Consider the following 16,659-nt stretch of genomic DNA (forward strand, 5'->3'; position numbering starts at 1 on the left):
ACTGTGCTGTCAGGCTGGTGTTATAGCCATGGAGAGGTCCAGGATACTGTGTCGTCAGGCTGGTGTTATAGCCATGGAGAGGTCCAGGATACTGTGCCGTCAGGCTGGTGTTATAGCCATGGAGAGGTCCAGGATACTGTGTGTCAGGCTGGTGTTATAGCCATGGAGAGGTCCAGGATACTGTGTCGTCAGGCTGGTGTTATAGCCATGGAGAGGTCCAGGATACTGTGTCGTCAGGCTGGTGTTATAGCCATGGAGAGGTCCAGGATACTGTGCCGTCAGGCTGGTGTTATAGCCATGGAGAGGTCCAGGATACTGTGCCGTCAGGCTGGTGTTATAGCCATGGAGAGGTCCAGGATACTGTGCCGTCAGGCTGGTGTTATAGCCATGGAGAGGTCCAGGATACTGAGCCGTCAGGCTGGTGTTATAGCCATGGAAAGGTCCAGGATACTGTGTCGTCAGGCTGGTGTTATAGCCATGGAGAGGTCCAGGATACTGTGCTGTCAGACTGGTGTTATAGCCATGGAGAGGTCCAGGATACTGTGCTGTCAGGCTGGTGTTATAGCCATGGAGAGGTCCAGATACTGTGCTGTCAGGCTGGTGTTATAGCCATGGAGAGGTCCAGGATACTGTGTCGTCAGGCTGGTGTTATAGCCATGGAGAGGTCCAGGATACTGTGCTGTCAGGCTGGTGTTATAGCCATGGAGAGGTCCAGGATACTGTGCTGTCAGGCTGGTGTTATAGCCATGGAGAGGTCCAGGATACTGTGCTGTCAGGCTGGTGTTATAGCCATGGAGAGGTCCAGGATACTGTGTCGTCAGGCTGGTGTTATAGCCATGGAGAGGTCCAGGATACTGTGTCGTCAGGCTGGTGTTATAGCCATGGAGAGGTCCAGGATACTGTGAAACCGTCAGGCTGGTGTTGAAGGTCCAGAACTGTTGTATTGTAAGTATACAGAACCAATTACATGAATCAACTCATTTACAGTAAGACTACTGGAAGACATGGAAGGAATGGAGCATTTCTCACTCTCCCTCCCTCCTTAGATACAACACAAACTACTGTCTTCACTCTCCCTACCTCCTTAGATACAACACAAACTACTGTCTTCACTCTCCCTACCTCCTTACATACAACACAAACTACTGTCTTCACTCTCCCTACCTCCTTAGATGCAACACAAACTACTGTCTTCACTCTCCCTACCTCCTTACATACAACACAAACTACTGTCTTCACTCTCCCTACCTCCTTAGATGCAACACAAACTACTGTCTTCACTCTCCCTACCTCTTACATACAAACAAACTCACTGTCTTCATCTCCCTACCTCCTTACATACAACACAAACAACTGTCTTCACTCTCCCTACCTCCTTACATACAACACAAACAACACAAACTACTGTCTTCACTCTCCCTACCTCCTTACATACAACACAAACTACTGTCTTCACTCTCCCTACCTCCTTAACATACAACACAAACTACTGTCTTCACTCTCCCTACCTCCTTACATACAACACAAACAACACAAACTACTGTCTTCACTCTCCCTACCTCCTTACATACAACACAAACTACTGTCTTCACTCTCCCTACCTCCTTACATACAACACAAACTACTGTCTTCACTCTCCCTACCTCCTTACATACAACACATACAACACAAACTACTGTCTTCACTCTCCCTACCTCCTTACAAACAACACAAACTACTGTCTTCACTCTCCCTACCTCCTTACATACAACACAAACTACTGTCTTCACTCTCCCTACCTCCTTACATACAACACAAACTACTGTCTTCACTCTCCCTACCTCCTTACATACAACACAAACAACACAAACTACTGTCTTCACTCTCCCTACCTCCTTACATACAACACAAACTACTGTCTTCACTCTCCCTACCTCCTTACATACAACACAAACAACACAAACTACTGTCTTCACTCTCCCTACCTCCTTAGATGCAACACAAACTACTGTCTTCACTCTCCCTACCTCCTTAGATGCAACACAAACTACTGTCTTCACTCTCCCTACCTCCTTACATACAACACAAACTACTGTCTTCACTCTCCCTACCTCCTTACATACAACACAAACAACACAAACTACTGTCTTCCTCTCCTACCTCCTTACAAACAACACAAACTACTGTCTTCACTCTCCCTACCTCCTTACATACAACACAAACTACTGTCTTCACTCTCCCTACCTCCTTACATACAACACAAACTACTGTCTTCACTCTCCCTACCTCCTTACATACAACACAAACTACTGTCTTCACTCTCCCTACCTCCTTACATACAACACAAACAACACAAACTACTGTCTTCACTCTCCCTACCTCCTTACATACAACACAAACTACTGTCTTCACTCTCCCTACCTCCTTACATACAACACAAACTACTGTCTTCACTCTCCCTACCTCCTTACATACAACACAAACTACTGTCTGCACTCTCCCTACAACACAAACTACTGTCTTCACTCTCCCTACCTCCTTACATACAACACAAACAACACAAACTACTGTCTTCACTCTCCCTACCTCCTTACATACAACACAAACTACTGTCTTCACTCTCCCTACAACACAAACAACTGTCTTCTCACACCCTCCTCCCACTACACTCTACACACGCACGCACGCAAACACACACATACATAACCCAACCTCCCCCTCCTCATACCCACAAACACAGCACTGTCAGTACCCCAGCCCCACTCTGCCCACTCAGCACAATCTCCAGTTAGCCCGGGGCAGCATTAGATTCCCAGAGTGTGTCTGTCTCCTTTAGTGTTAATGAAGAGAGACAGCCTACTACCAGGGCATGGCCATTCCGTAAAGCTCCTATGAGAGCCCCCTTCTCTGGGGAAGAGCAGCAGCCCTTACAGGCCTCCTGGAGAATGGAGACCAGGTCCCGGCCAGCAGTCTGTCTTCCCAGGTAATCAACTAAAATACAGAGTGCCCTCCAGATCCCTTCATGGAGCTGTCACAGTCTAGGACAGGCCCCATTGATTTGGAGACTACAGCATTATTAGCCATTATGGCAAAGGTGATATGAGAAGGGTTTTTAAATCAAACAGCCACTCCACCCCAGGGGATGGAGAGTGAGAACGCAGAGACAGGAGAGGAGAGAGCAAAAAGGAAAAGAAATCCTGTCATTTCCCCCAACAGATCCCAGCACTCTCTTCAAGGTGTGTATGGAGCTGTGGTTTGGAGCTAGAGGGGGTTTGAGGTATTAGGTTGCAGCCCTTCTCTGGATCCCAAATGGCTCCCTTCTCCCTATATAGTGCACTACTACCCCATAAGGCTCTGCACATTAGAGGCTGCTGCCCTATATACGTAGACTTGATTTCACTGGCCACTTTAATAATGGAACACTAGTCACTTTAGTAGTGTTTAGGTATGTCTCGTTACTCATCTCATATGTATATACTGTATTGTATTCTATTCTACTGTATCTTAGTCTATGCCGCTCTGACATTGCTCGTCCATATATTTATATATTCTTAATTCCATTCCTTTATGTGTATTTTGTGTATTATTGAGAAATTGTTCGATATTACTTGCTAGATATTACTGCACTGTCGGAGTTAGAAATACACGCATTTTGCTATACCCACAATAACATCTGCTAAACACATGTATGTGATAAATAACATTTGATCTAATGTGATTTGAAAAGTAGTGCACTACATAGGGAATAAGATCCCATATGGAACACAAACAAGGACTGAGCCCTAATACCTCTAGCAGTCCTTCTCCTGGTTGTGAGTCTCAGCAGGGCCGTGTTCACGGCAGTGCATCTCCGTGGCTGGTTAAATAAGATAAGGGAACTGACCGGTCATTGTATCCATCAACGGGCCCGGTCTTATAAAATATACATAGGCCAAAGCACAACGAAGCATGACTCTTAAGTAAACGGGCCAATTTGTTGCAGAAGACATGAATTAAGATCGGTCGGGCTGATATGCTGCCACTGGCTCCCCCGAGACAAGACCCAGGCCAGACAGGCGTGGACTGCAGACGGGGGACGGCTGCCACTGGCTCCCCCGAGACAAGACCCAGGCCAGACAGGCGTGGACTGCAGACGGGGGACGGCTGCCATGGGTTCCCCGAGACAAGACCCAGGCCAGACAGGCGTGGACTGCAGACGGGGGACGGCTGCCATGGGTTCCCCGAGACAAGACCCAGGCCAGACAGGCGTGGACTGCAGACGGGGGACGGCTGCCACTGGCTCCCCCGAGACAAGACCCAGGCCAGACAGGCGTGGACTGCAGACGGGGGACGGCTGCCACTGGCTCCCCCGAGACAAGACCCAGGCCAGACAGGCGTGGACTGCAGACGGGGGACGGCTGCCACTGGCTCCCCCGAGACAAGACCCAGGCCAGACAGGCGTGGACTGCAGACGGGGGACGGCTGCCATGGGATCCCCGAGACAAGACCCAGGCCAGACAGGCGTGGACTGCAGACGGGGGACGGCTGCCACTGGCTCCCCCGAGACAAGACCCAGGCCAGACAGGCGTGAACTGCAGACGGGGACGGCTGCCACTGGCTCCCCGAGACAAGACCCAGGCCAGACAGGCGTGGACTGCAGACGGGGGACGGCTGCCATGGGTTCCCGAGACAAGACCCAGGCCAGACAGGCGTGGACTGCAGACGGGGACGGCTGCCATGGGATCCCCGAGACAAGGCCCAGGCCAGACAGGCGTGGACTGCAGACGGGGGACGGCTGCCACTGGCTCCCCGAAACAAGACCCAGGCCAGACAGGCGTGGACTGCAGACGGGGGACGGCTGCCACTGGCTCCCCGAGACAAGACCCAGGCCAGACAGGCGTGGACTGCAGACGGGGGACGGCTGCCACTGGCTCCCCCGAGACAAGACCCAGGCCAGACAGGCGTGGACTGCAGACGGGGACGGCTGCCATGGGATCCCCGAGACAAGACCCAGGCCAGACAGGCGTGGACTGCAGGGGGGACGGCTGCCATGGGATCCCCGAGACAAGACCCAGGCCAGACAGGCGTGGACTGCAGACGGGGGGACGGCTGCCACTGGCTCCCCGAGACAAGACCCAGGCCAGACAGGCGTGGACTGCAGATGGGGACGGCTGCCACTGGCTCCCCGAGACAAGACCCAGGCCAGACAGGCGTGGACTGCAGACGGGGACGGCTGCCACTGGCTCCCCGAAACAAGACCCAGGCCAGACAGGCGTGGACTGCAGACGGGGACGGCTGCCATGGGATCCCCCTTCCCTCTCTCCCCCTCCTTTCTCCTCCAGTCCTTTATTGTTATCGTCAGTCATGGGGAGACTGGGGAGCTGCATGTGCATGTCTGATGTTAATGTGAGGGGCTGTGAATCGAGAGGGGCGGGGTAGGAGGAGGGGCTGTGGATGGAGAGGGGCGGGGTAGGAGGAGGGGCTGTGAATGGAGAGGGACAGGGATGTAACTTCATATGTGTAGCTGCCCTACTCGCTCCATTGGACCCTATTCTGTTCCCAGCAGGGACATACTGGTACCAGAATGAGACCAAGGCTAACACACTGGCCCATTTATTTTCCCAGAGGCCCCCATTATTAGACAAATCATGGTCATTCTGTGCTAAAACCACACATTTAGACCGGCCCACTGGGCTAAAGATGTACCAGCCCATCTGGCATTTGCCCGACCTGCCCTATAACCAGTCCATGTGAAAAGCTTCAGCCAATGCATTCAGATATAAACAAGTTCTGCTTCAACCAGCATATCCCCATTTGTGCCTAGGGAGAATTCTAGAAAAATGATCGGAGCTCATTTTCCTGTTGCTTTATTGATGTGGTATGTTGGATAGACATGGCTCTCCACTCTCGAGAACCCCGGAGGTTGGATAGACATGGCTCTCCACTCTCCAGAACCCCGGAGGTTGGATAGACATGGCTCTCCACTCTCCAGAACCCCGGAGGTTGGATAGACATGGCTCTCCACTCTCCAGAACCCCGGAGGTTGGATAGACATGGCTCTCCACTCTCCAGAACCCCGGAGGTTGGATAGACATGGCTCTCCACTCTCCAGAACCCCGGAGGTTGGATAGACATGGCTCTCCACTCTCCAGAACCCCGGAGGTTGGATGATGGCAACGGAGCTGAGAGAGCTGTCTGAGGAAGCAGAGGAAAACGCTAGTAAAATCCCAACACTCGTAAAAACAGCCAATCGGATCCAAGCTGCATATCCCTGTGGGGCAGATATTGCTGGCTCACTGGTGGCTACAGTGGGATCTGCTCTGTGACCACAGTCAGAATGACAGTCCCCTAGATACGTACAGATCTAGGATCAGCTCATCCTCCTCCAATCCTAACCTCAACCATTAGAGGAGAAAATGCTAAACCGACCACAGATCAGTGTCGAGGGGGTAACTTCACCCTACACAGACAGGGCTCAAAGACGTTGCGTGGGAGATCAGTAGGGTAGTTTCAAGTTTGAATGTCACATGCACAAGTACAGTGAAATGCCTTGTGTATGTGAAGTTAAAACATTAAACTTGAAACTATCCCTACCATTATTCTACCACGCTATGTCTTTGAGCCCTGTCGGGGATACTAGGTCACTTCCAGAGAGGACTGATGGGTGTTCAGAGAGAAACCCGTGCTTTTGGTGACCCCTGGCAGCCTGCTCTTCAGCTGGCACTGAGGAACTCTGGAGACACGCTCGGAATGTTGAGCGTGACATTCTCCCTTTCCCCTCCGAGGAAACGAGACAGAGAGAAAAATAACATGTTTATGGTAAAGGAGAGAGGGTTGTGTGAAAGCCTTAACAATTCATTAGTTCCACATTAATTTAAGCCGTTTGTCTACATTTGGCACTTATGAAACATTTGAAGGTTTAAATCACAGAAATATAATCCATTCTAATTGTGTTGTATAAATAACATGAAGTGCCTTGTTTTGCTGTGTCTTAACATGCCTGGTGGAACACATCTGAACATTCTAATTGTGTTGTATAAATAAACACATCTGAACATTCTAATTGTGTTGTATAAATAAACACATCTGAACATTCTAATTGTGTTGTATAAATAAACACATCTGAACATTCTAATTGTGTTGTATAAATAAACACATCCGAACATTCTAATTGTGTTGTATAAATAAACACATCTGAACATTCTAATTGTGTTGTATGAATAAACACATCTGAACATTCTAATTGTGTTGTATAAATAATCACATCTGAACATTCTAATTGTGTTGTATGAATAAACACATCAGAACATTCTAATTGTGTTGTATAAATAATCACATCTGAACATTCTAATTGTGTTGTATGAATAAACACATCTGAACATTCTAATTGTGTTGTATGAATAAACACATCTGAACATTCTAATTGTGTTGTATAAATAATCACATCTGAACATTCTAATTGTGTTGTATAAATAATCACATCAGAACATTCTAATTGTGTTGTATAAATAAACACATCAGAACATTCTAATTGTGTTGTATAAATAATCACATCAGAACATTCTAATTGTGTTGTATAAATAATCACATCTGGAGGTTGTTTAGCGATAGGTCAGCCACTCCCCCAGTCTCCCTGCACAGATGATCAGATCTCACAAGACATGCATGGAGGTTGTTTAGCGATAGGTCAGCCACTCCCCCAGTCTCCGCTCCACCGATGATCTACACACCAGCTCAGAGCCAAGGGTCGATGGCATAAACTAAATCCAATAGGATATGGCTTTCATTGATTTTCATCTCCACCTTGAGACAATAGATGTACTTCATGGGATGACCTGCAGTGGCCCTGAGCCACGTAGGACTCTGATGGATGAGGAACACCTGAGGTGATGGATGGATGTGTCTGTAATGTGTTCATCATGGGTATGTATGAGGGCACAGTTACTATGGGAGATGTAGTCTATACAGTGGACATGTAGTCTAAACAGTAGAGATGTAGTCTAAACAGTAGAGATGTAGTCTAAACAGTAGAGATGTAGTCTATACAGTAGAGATGTAGTCTAAACAGTAGAGATGTAGTCTATACAGTGGACATGTAGTCTAAACAGTAGAGATGTAGTCTAAACAGTAGAGATGTAGTCTAAACAGTAGAGATGTAGTCTAAACAGTAGAGATGTAGTCTAAACAGTAGAGATGTAGTCTAAACAGTAGAGATGTAGTCTAAACAGTAGAGATGTAGTCTAAACAGTAGAGATGTAGTCTAAACAGTAGAGATGTAGTCTAAACAGTAGAGATGTAGTCTAAACAGTAGAGATGTAGTCTAAACAGTAGAGATGTAGTCTAAACAGTAGAGATGTAGTCTAAACAGTAGAGATGTAGTCTAAACAGTAGAGATGTAGTCTAAACAGTAGAGATGTAGTCTAAACAGTAGAGATGTAGTCTAAACAGTAGAGATGTAGTCTAAACAGTAGAGATGTAGTCTAAACAGTAGAGATATAGTCTATACAGTAGAGATGTAGTCTAAACAGTAGAGATGTAGTCTAAACAGTAGAGATGTAGTCTAAACAGTAGAGATGTAGTCTAAACAGTAGAGATGTAGTCTAAACAGTAGAGATGTAGTCTAAACAGTAGAGATGTAGTCTAAACAGTAGAGATGTAGTCTAAACAGTAGAGATGTAGTCTAAACAGTAGAGATGTAGTCTAAACAGTAGAGATGTAGTCTAAACAGTAGAGATGTAGTCTAAACAGTAGAGATGTAGTCTAAACAGTATATTATTATATTTATTATATTATGTAGTCTATACAGTGGAGATGTAGTCTAAACAGTGGAGATGTAGTCTAAACAGTAGAGATGTAGTCTATACAGTGGAGATGTAGTCTAAACAGTAGAGATGTAGTCTAAACAGTAGAGATATAGTCTATACAGTAGAGATGTAGTCTAAACAGTAGAGATGTAGTCAAAACAGTAGATATATAGTCTAAACAGTAGATATATAGTCTATACAATATAGTCTATATATAGTCCTCCATGTACTAATACATCACTACCTTCCTCCATGTACTATACATCGCTACCTTCCTCCATGTACTAATACATCACTACCTTCCTCCATGTACTAATACATCACTACCTTCCTCCATGTACTAATACATCACTACCTTCCTCCATGTACTATACATCACTACCTTCCTCCATGTACTAATACATCACTACCTTCCTCCATGTACTAATACATCACTACCTTCCTCCATGTACTAATACATCACTACCTTCCTCCATGTACTATACATCACTACCTTCCTCCATGTACTATACATCACTACCTTCCTCCATGTACTAATACATCACTACCTTCCTCCATGTACTATACATCACTACCTTCCTCCATGTACTATACATCACTACCTTCCTCCATGTACTATACATCACTACCTTCCTCCATGTACTAATACATCACTACCTTCCTCCATGTACTAATACATCACTACCTTCCTCCATGTACTAATACATCACTACCTTCCTCCATGTACTAATACATCACTACCTTCCTCCATGTACTAATACATCACTACCTTCCTCCATGTACTATACATCACTACCTTCCTCCATGTACTAATACATCACTACCTTCCTCCATGTGCTTCTATTGAGTATGTCAGCGGCTTTCCATTAGAGACGTATAGATGTGTGGTGGGTGGAGAGAGTGGGTGGGAATATGCTAAAATATGCTAACCTGAGAAAAGGACTAGACAGCCATACCAACTCTGTCTTAATGAGATACATTAATAAGATGTAACAGAAACTGCAAGATGGAGGAATAGAATATTACAGTTGGGAAACGTGGATATGTTTTCACCAGGAAGGCTAATGAATTATAATGGGTTAGAAAACACCAGGTACTAACTACCTTCCTCCATGTAATATACATCACTACCTTCCTCCATGTACTATACATCACTACCTTCCTCCATGTATATTTGCACGTGTCAACAGTCATGTGAGATGAACACATAGAGTAGAATCATTCAGCGGAACACAGCTGTAGCTAACTGTGTAACACAGCTGTAGCTAACTGTGTAACACAGCTGTAGCTAACTGTGTAACACAGCTGTAGCTAACTGTGTAACACAGCTGTAGCTAACTGTGTAACACAGCTGACTAGACAATGATGGACAAAACATTAGGAACACATAGACTGCCCAGGTGAATCCAAGTGAAAGCTGTGATCCCTTATTGATGTTAAATCCACTTCAATCCGTGTAGATGAAGGGGAGGAGACGGGTTAAAGAAGGATTTTTAAGCTTGAGACAAATGAGACATGGATTGTGTATGTGTGCCGTTCAGAGGGGTGAAGGGGCAAGACAAAATATTTAAGTGCCTTTGAATAGGGTTTGGTAGTAGGTGCCTGGTGCACTGGTTTGAGTGTGTCAAGAACTGCAACGCTGCTAGGTTTTTCAAGCTCAACAGTTTCCCGTGAGTATCAAGAATGGTCCTCCACCCGAAGGACATCCAGCTAACTTGACACAACTGTGGGAAGCATTGGAGTCAACATGGGCCAGCATCCTTGTAGAACCTTCCGGTGCATGCCCTGACGAATTGAGGCTGTTCTGAGGGCAAAAGGGGGTGCAGCTCAATATTAGGAAGGTGTTCCTAATGTTTTGTACACTCAGTATATATGTTTGTGTTGACTGCAAATATTTGCAGTTGTCCATCAATCCAGTAGGCAAACATGTTGACTTAGACATGGGCATGATGAGAACATGTTGACTTAGACATGGGCATGATGAGAACATGTTGACTTAGACATGGGCATGATGAGAACATGTTGACTTAGACATGGGCATGATGAGAACATGTTGACTTAGACATGGGCATGATGAGAACATGTTGACTTAGACATGGGCATGATGAGATCATGTTGACTTAGACATGGGCATGATGAGAACATGTTGACTTAGACATGGGCATGATGAGAACATGTTGACTTAGACATGGGCATGATGAGAACATGTTGACTTAGACATGGGCATGATGAGAACATGTTGACTTAGACATGGGCATGATGAGAACATGTTGACTTAGACATGGGCATGATGAGAACATGTTGACTTAGACATGGGCATGATAAGAACATGTTGACTTAGACATGGGCATGATAAGAACATGTTGACTTAGACATGGGCATGATGAGAACATGTTGACTTAGACATGGGCATGATGAGAACATGTTGATTTAGACATGGGCATGATGAGATCATGTTGACTTAGACATGGGCATGATGAGAACATGTTGACTTAGACATGGGCATGATGAGAACATGTTGACTTAGACATGGGCATGATAAGAACATGTTGACTTAGACATGGGCATGATGAGAACATGTTGATTTAGACATGGGCATGATGAGATCATGTTGACTTAGACATGGGCATGATGAGAACATGTTGACTTAGACATGGGCATGATGAGAACATGTTGATTTAGACATGGGCATGATGAGAACATGTTGACTTAGACATGGACATGATAAGAACATGTTGACTTAGACATGGGCATGATGAGAACATGTTGACTTAGACATGGGCATGATGAGAACATGTTGACTTAGACATGGGCATGATGAGAACATGTTGACTTAGACATGGGCATGATGAGAACATGTTGACTTAGACATGGGCATGATGAGAACATGTTGATTTAGACATGGGCATGATGAGAACATGTTGACTTAGACATGGGCATGATGAGAACATGTTGACTTAGACATGGGCATGATGAGAACATGTTGACTTAGACATGGGCATGATGAGAACATGTTGATTTAGACATGGGCATGATGAGAACATGTTGATTTAGACATGGGCATGATGAGAACATGTTGACTTAGACATGGGCATGATGAGATCATGTTGACTTAGACATGGGCATGATGAGAACATGTTGACTTAGACATGGGCATGATGAGAACATGTTGACTTAGACATGGGCATGATGAGAACATGTTGATTTAGACATGGGCATGATGAGATCATGTTGACTTAGACATGGGCATGATGAGAACATGTTGACTTAGACATGGGCATGATGAGAACATGTTGACTTAGACATGGGCATGATGAGAACATGTTGACTTAGACATGGGCATGATGAGAACATGTTGACTTAGACATGGGCATGATGAGAACATGTTGACTTAGACATGGGCATGATGACATCATGTTGACTTAGACATGGGCATGATGAGAATATGTTGACTTAGACATGGGCATGATGAGAACATGTTGACTTAGACATGGGCATGATGAGAACATGTTGATTTAGACATGGGCATGATGAGAACATGTTGACTTAGACATGTGCATGATGACATCATGTTGACTTAGACATGGGCATGATGAGAACATGTTGACTTAGACATGGGCATGATGAGAACATGTTGACTTAGACATGGGCATGATGACATCATGTTGACTTAGACATGGGCATGATGAGAACATGTTGACTTAGACATGGGCATGATGAGAACATGTTGACTTAGACATGGACATGATGAGAACATGTTGACTTAGACATGGACATGATGAGATCATGTTGACTTAGACATGGGCATGATGAGAACATGTTGACTTAGACATGGACATGATGAGAACATGTTGACTTAGACATGGACATGATGAGAACATGTTGACTTAGACATGGACATGATGAGATCATGTTGACTTAGACATGGGCATGATGAGAACATGTTGACTTAGACATGGGCATGATGAGAACATGTTGACTTAGACATGGGCATGATAAGAACATGTTGACTTAGACATGGGCATGATGAGAACATGTTGACTTAGACATGGGCATGATAAGAACATGTTGACTTAGACATGGGCATGATGAGAACATGTTGACTTAGACATGGGCATGATAAGAACATGTTGACTTAGACATGGGCATGATGAGAACAAGTTGACTTAGACATGGGCATGATGAGAACATGTTGACTTAGACATGGGCATGATAAGAACATGTTGACTTAGACATGGGCATGATGAGAACAAGTTGACTTAGACATGGGCATGATGAGAACATGTTGACTTAGACATGGGCATGATGAGAACATGTTGACTTAGACATGGGCATGATGAGAACATGTTGACTTAGACATGGGCATGATGAGAACATGTTGACTTAGACATGGGCATGATGAGAACATGTTGACTTAGACATGGGCATGATGAGATCATGTTGACTTAGACATGGGCATGATGAGAACATGTTGACTTAGACATGGGCATGATGAGAACAAGTTGACTTAGACATGGGCATGATGAGATCATGTTGACATGGGCATGATGAGAACATGTTGACTTAGACATGGGCATGATGAGATCATGTTGACTTAGACATGGGCATGATGAGAACATGTTGACTTAGACATGGGCATGATGAGAACATGTTGACTTAGACATGGGCATGATGAGAACATGTTGACTTAGACATGGGCATGATGAGAACATGTTGACTTAGACATGGGCATGATGAGAACATGTTGACTTAGACATGGGCATGATAAGAACATGTTGACTTAGACATGGGCATGATGAGAACATGTTGACTTAGACATGGGCATGATGAGAACATGTTGACTTAGACATGGGCATGATGAGAACATGTTGACTTAGACATGGGCATGATGAGAACATGTTGACTTAGACATGGGCATGATGAGAACATGTTGACTTAGACATGGGCATGATGAGAACATGTTGACTTAGACATGGGCATGATGAGAACATGTTGATTTAGACATGGGCATGATAAGAACATGTTGACTTAGACATGGGCATGATGAGAACATGTTGATTTAGACATGGGCATGATAAGAACATGTTGACTTAGACATGGGCATGATGAGAACATGTTGACTTAGACATGGGCATGATGAGAACATGTTGACTTAGACATGGGCATGATGAGAACATGTTGACTTAGACATGGGCATGATGAGAACATGTTGACTTAGACATGGGCATGATGAGAACATGTTGACTTAGACATGGGCATGATGAGAACATGTTGACTTAGACATGGGCATGATGAGAACATGTTGACTTAGACATGGGCATGATGAGAACATGTTGATTTAGACATGGGCATGATAAGAACATGTTGACTTAGACATGGGCATGATGAGAACATGTTGACTTAGACATGGGCATGATGAGAACATGTTGACTTAGACATGGGCATGATGAGAACATGTTGACTTAGACATGGGCATGATGAGAACATGTTGACTTAGACATGGGCATGATGAGAACATGTTGACTTAGACATGGGCATGATGAGAACATGTTGACTTAGACATGGGCATGATGAGAACATGTTGACTTAGACATGTGCATGATGAGAACATGTTGATTTAGACATGGGCATGATAAGAACATGTTGACTTAGACATGGGCATGATGAGAACATGTTGATTTAGACATGGGCATGATGAGAACATGTTGACTTAGACATGGGCATGATGAGAACATGTTGACTTAGACATGGGCATGATAAGAACATGTTGACTTAGACATGGGCATGATGAGAACATGTTGACTTAGAACATGGGCATGATGAGAACATGTTGACTTAGACATGGGCATGATGAGAACATGTTGACTTAGACATGGGCATGATGAGAACATGTTGACTTAGACATGGGCATGATGAGAACATGTTGACTTAGACATGGGCATGATGAGAACATGTTGACTTAGACATGGGCATGATGAGAACATGTTGACTTAGACATGGGCATGATGAGAACATGTTGACTTAGACATGGGCATGATGAGAACATGTTGACTTAGACATGGGCATGATGAGAACATGTTGACTTAGACATGGGCATGATGAGAACATGTTGACTTAGACATGGGCATGATGAGAACATGTTGACTTAGACATGGGCATGATGAGAACATGTTGACTTAGACATGGGCATGATGAGAACATGTTGACTTAGACATGGGCATGATGAGAACATGTTGACTTAGACATGGGCATGATGAGAACATGTTGACTTAGACATGGGCATGATGAGAACATGTTGACTTAGACATGGGCATGATGAGAACATGTTGACTTAGACATGGGCATGATGAGAACATGTTGACTTAGACATGGGCATGATGAGAACATGTTGACTTAGACATGGGCATGATGAGAACATGTTGACTTAGACATGGGCATGATGAGAACATGTTGACTTAGACATGGGCATGATGAGAACATGACTTGACTTAGACATGGGCATGATGAGAACATGTTGACTTAGACATGGGCATGATGAGAACATGTTGACTTAGACATGGGCATGATGAGAACATGTTGACTTAGACATGGGCATGATGAGAACATGTTGACTTAGACATGGGCATGATGAGAACATGTTGACTTAGACATGGGCATGATGAGAACATGTTGACTTAGACATGGGCATGATGAGAACATGTTGACTTAGACATGGGCATGATGAGAACATGTTGACTTAGACATGGGCATGATGAGAACATGTTGACTTAGACATGGGCATGATGAGAACATGTTGACTTAGACATGGGCATGATGAGAACATGTTGACTTAGACATGGGCATGATGAGAACATGTTGACTTAGACATGGGCATGATGAGAACATGTTGACTTAGACATGGGCATGATGAGAACATGTTGACTTAGACATGGGCATGATGAGAACATGTTGACTTAGACATGGGCATGATGAGAACATGTTGACTTAGACATGGGCATGATGAGAACATGTTGACTTAGACATGGGCATGATGAGAACATGTTGACATGGGCATGATTAGACATGGGCATGATGAGAACATGTTGACTTAGACATGGGCATGATGAGAACATGTTGACTTAGACATGGGCATGATGAGAACATGTTGACTTAGACATGGGCATGATGAGAACATGTTGACTTAGACATGGGCATGATGAGAACATGTTGACTTAGACATGGGCATGATGAGAACATGTTGACTTAGACATGGGCATGATGAGAACATGTTGACTTAGACATGGGCATGATGAGAACATGTTGATTTAGACATGGGCATGATGAGAACATGTTGACTTAGACATGGGCATGATAAGAACATGTTGACTTAGACATGGGCATGATGAGAACATGTTGACTTAGACATGGGCATGATGAGAACATGTTGACTTAGACATGTGCATGATGAGAACATGTTGATTTAGACATGGGCATGATGAGAACATGTTGACTTAGACATGGGCATGATGAGAACATGTTGACTTAGACATGGGCATGATGAGAACATGTTGACTTAGACATGGGCATGATGAGAACATGTTGATTTAGACATGGGCATGATGAGAACATGTTGACTTAGACATGGGCATGATGAGAACATGTTGATTTAGACATGGGCATGATGAGAACATGTTGACTTAGACATGGGCATGATGAGAACATGTTGACTTAGACATGGGCATGATGAGAACATGTTGACTTAGACATGGGCATGATGAGAACATGTTGACTTAGACATGGGCATGATGAGATCATGTTGACTTAGACATGGGACATGGGCATGATGAGAACATGTTGACTTAGACATGGGCATGATGAGAACATGTTGACTTAGACATGGGCATGATAAGAACATGTT

The 16,659-nt window shown here is 44.6% G+C and overlaps 1 long non-coding RNA gene across 1 annotated transcript; it reads right to left on the minus strand.

Moving 5' to 3' along the window:
* Positions 1-1,499: 1,499 nt before the first annotated feature.
* LOC127928945 (uncharacterized) lies at positions 1,500-2,642 on the minus strand. The gene is made up of 3 exons (XR_008132969.1): positions 2,515-2,642; positions 2,266-2,400; positions 1,500-1,964 (listed from the first exon to the last, which is right to left on the minus strand). It is a non-coding gene; the product is annotated as an uncharacterized LOC127928945 (long non-coding RNA).
* Between the last annotated feature and the right edge of the window lie 14,017 nt (positions 2,643-16,659).

The sequence above is a fragment of the Oncorhynchus keta genome, unplaced genomic scaffold (assembly GCF_023373465.1).
Source record: "Oncorhynchus keta strain PuntledgeMale-10-30-2019 unplaced genomic scaffold, Oket_V2 Un_scaffold_5147_pilon_pilon, whole genome shotgun sequence".
In the NCBI taxonomy this organism is placed as follows: domain Eukaryota; kingdom Metazoa; phylum Chordata; class Actinopteri; order Salmoniformes; family Salmonidae; genus Oncorhynchus; species Oncorhynchus keta.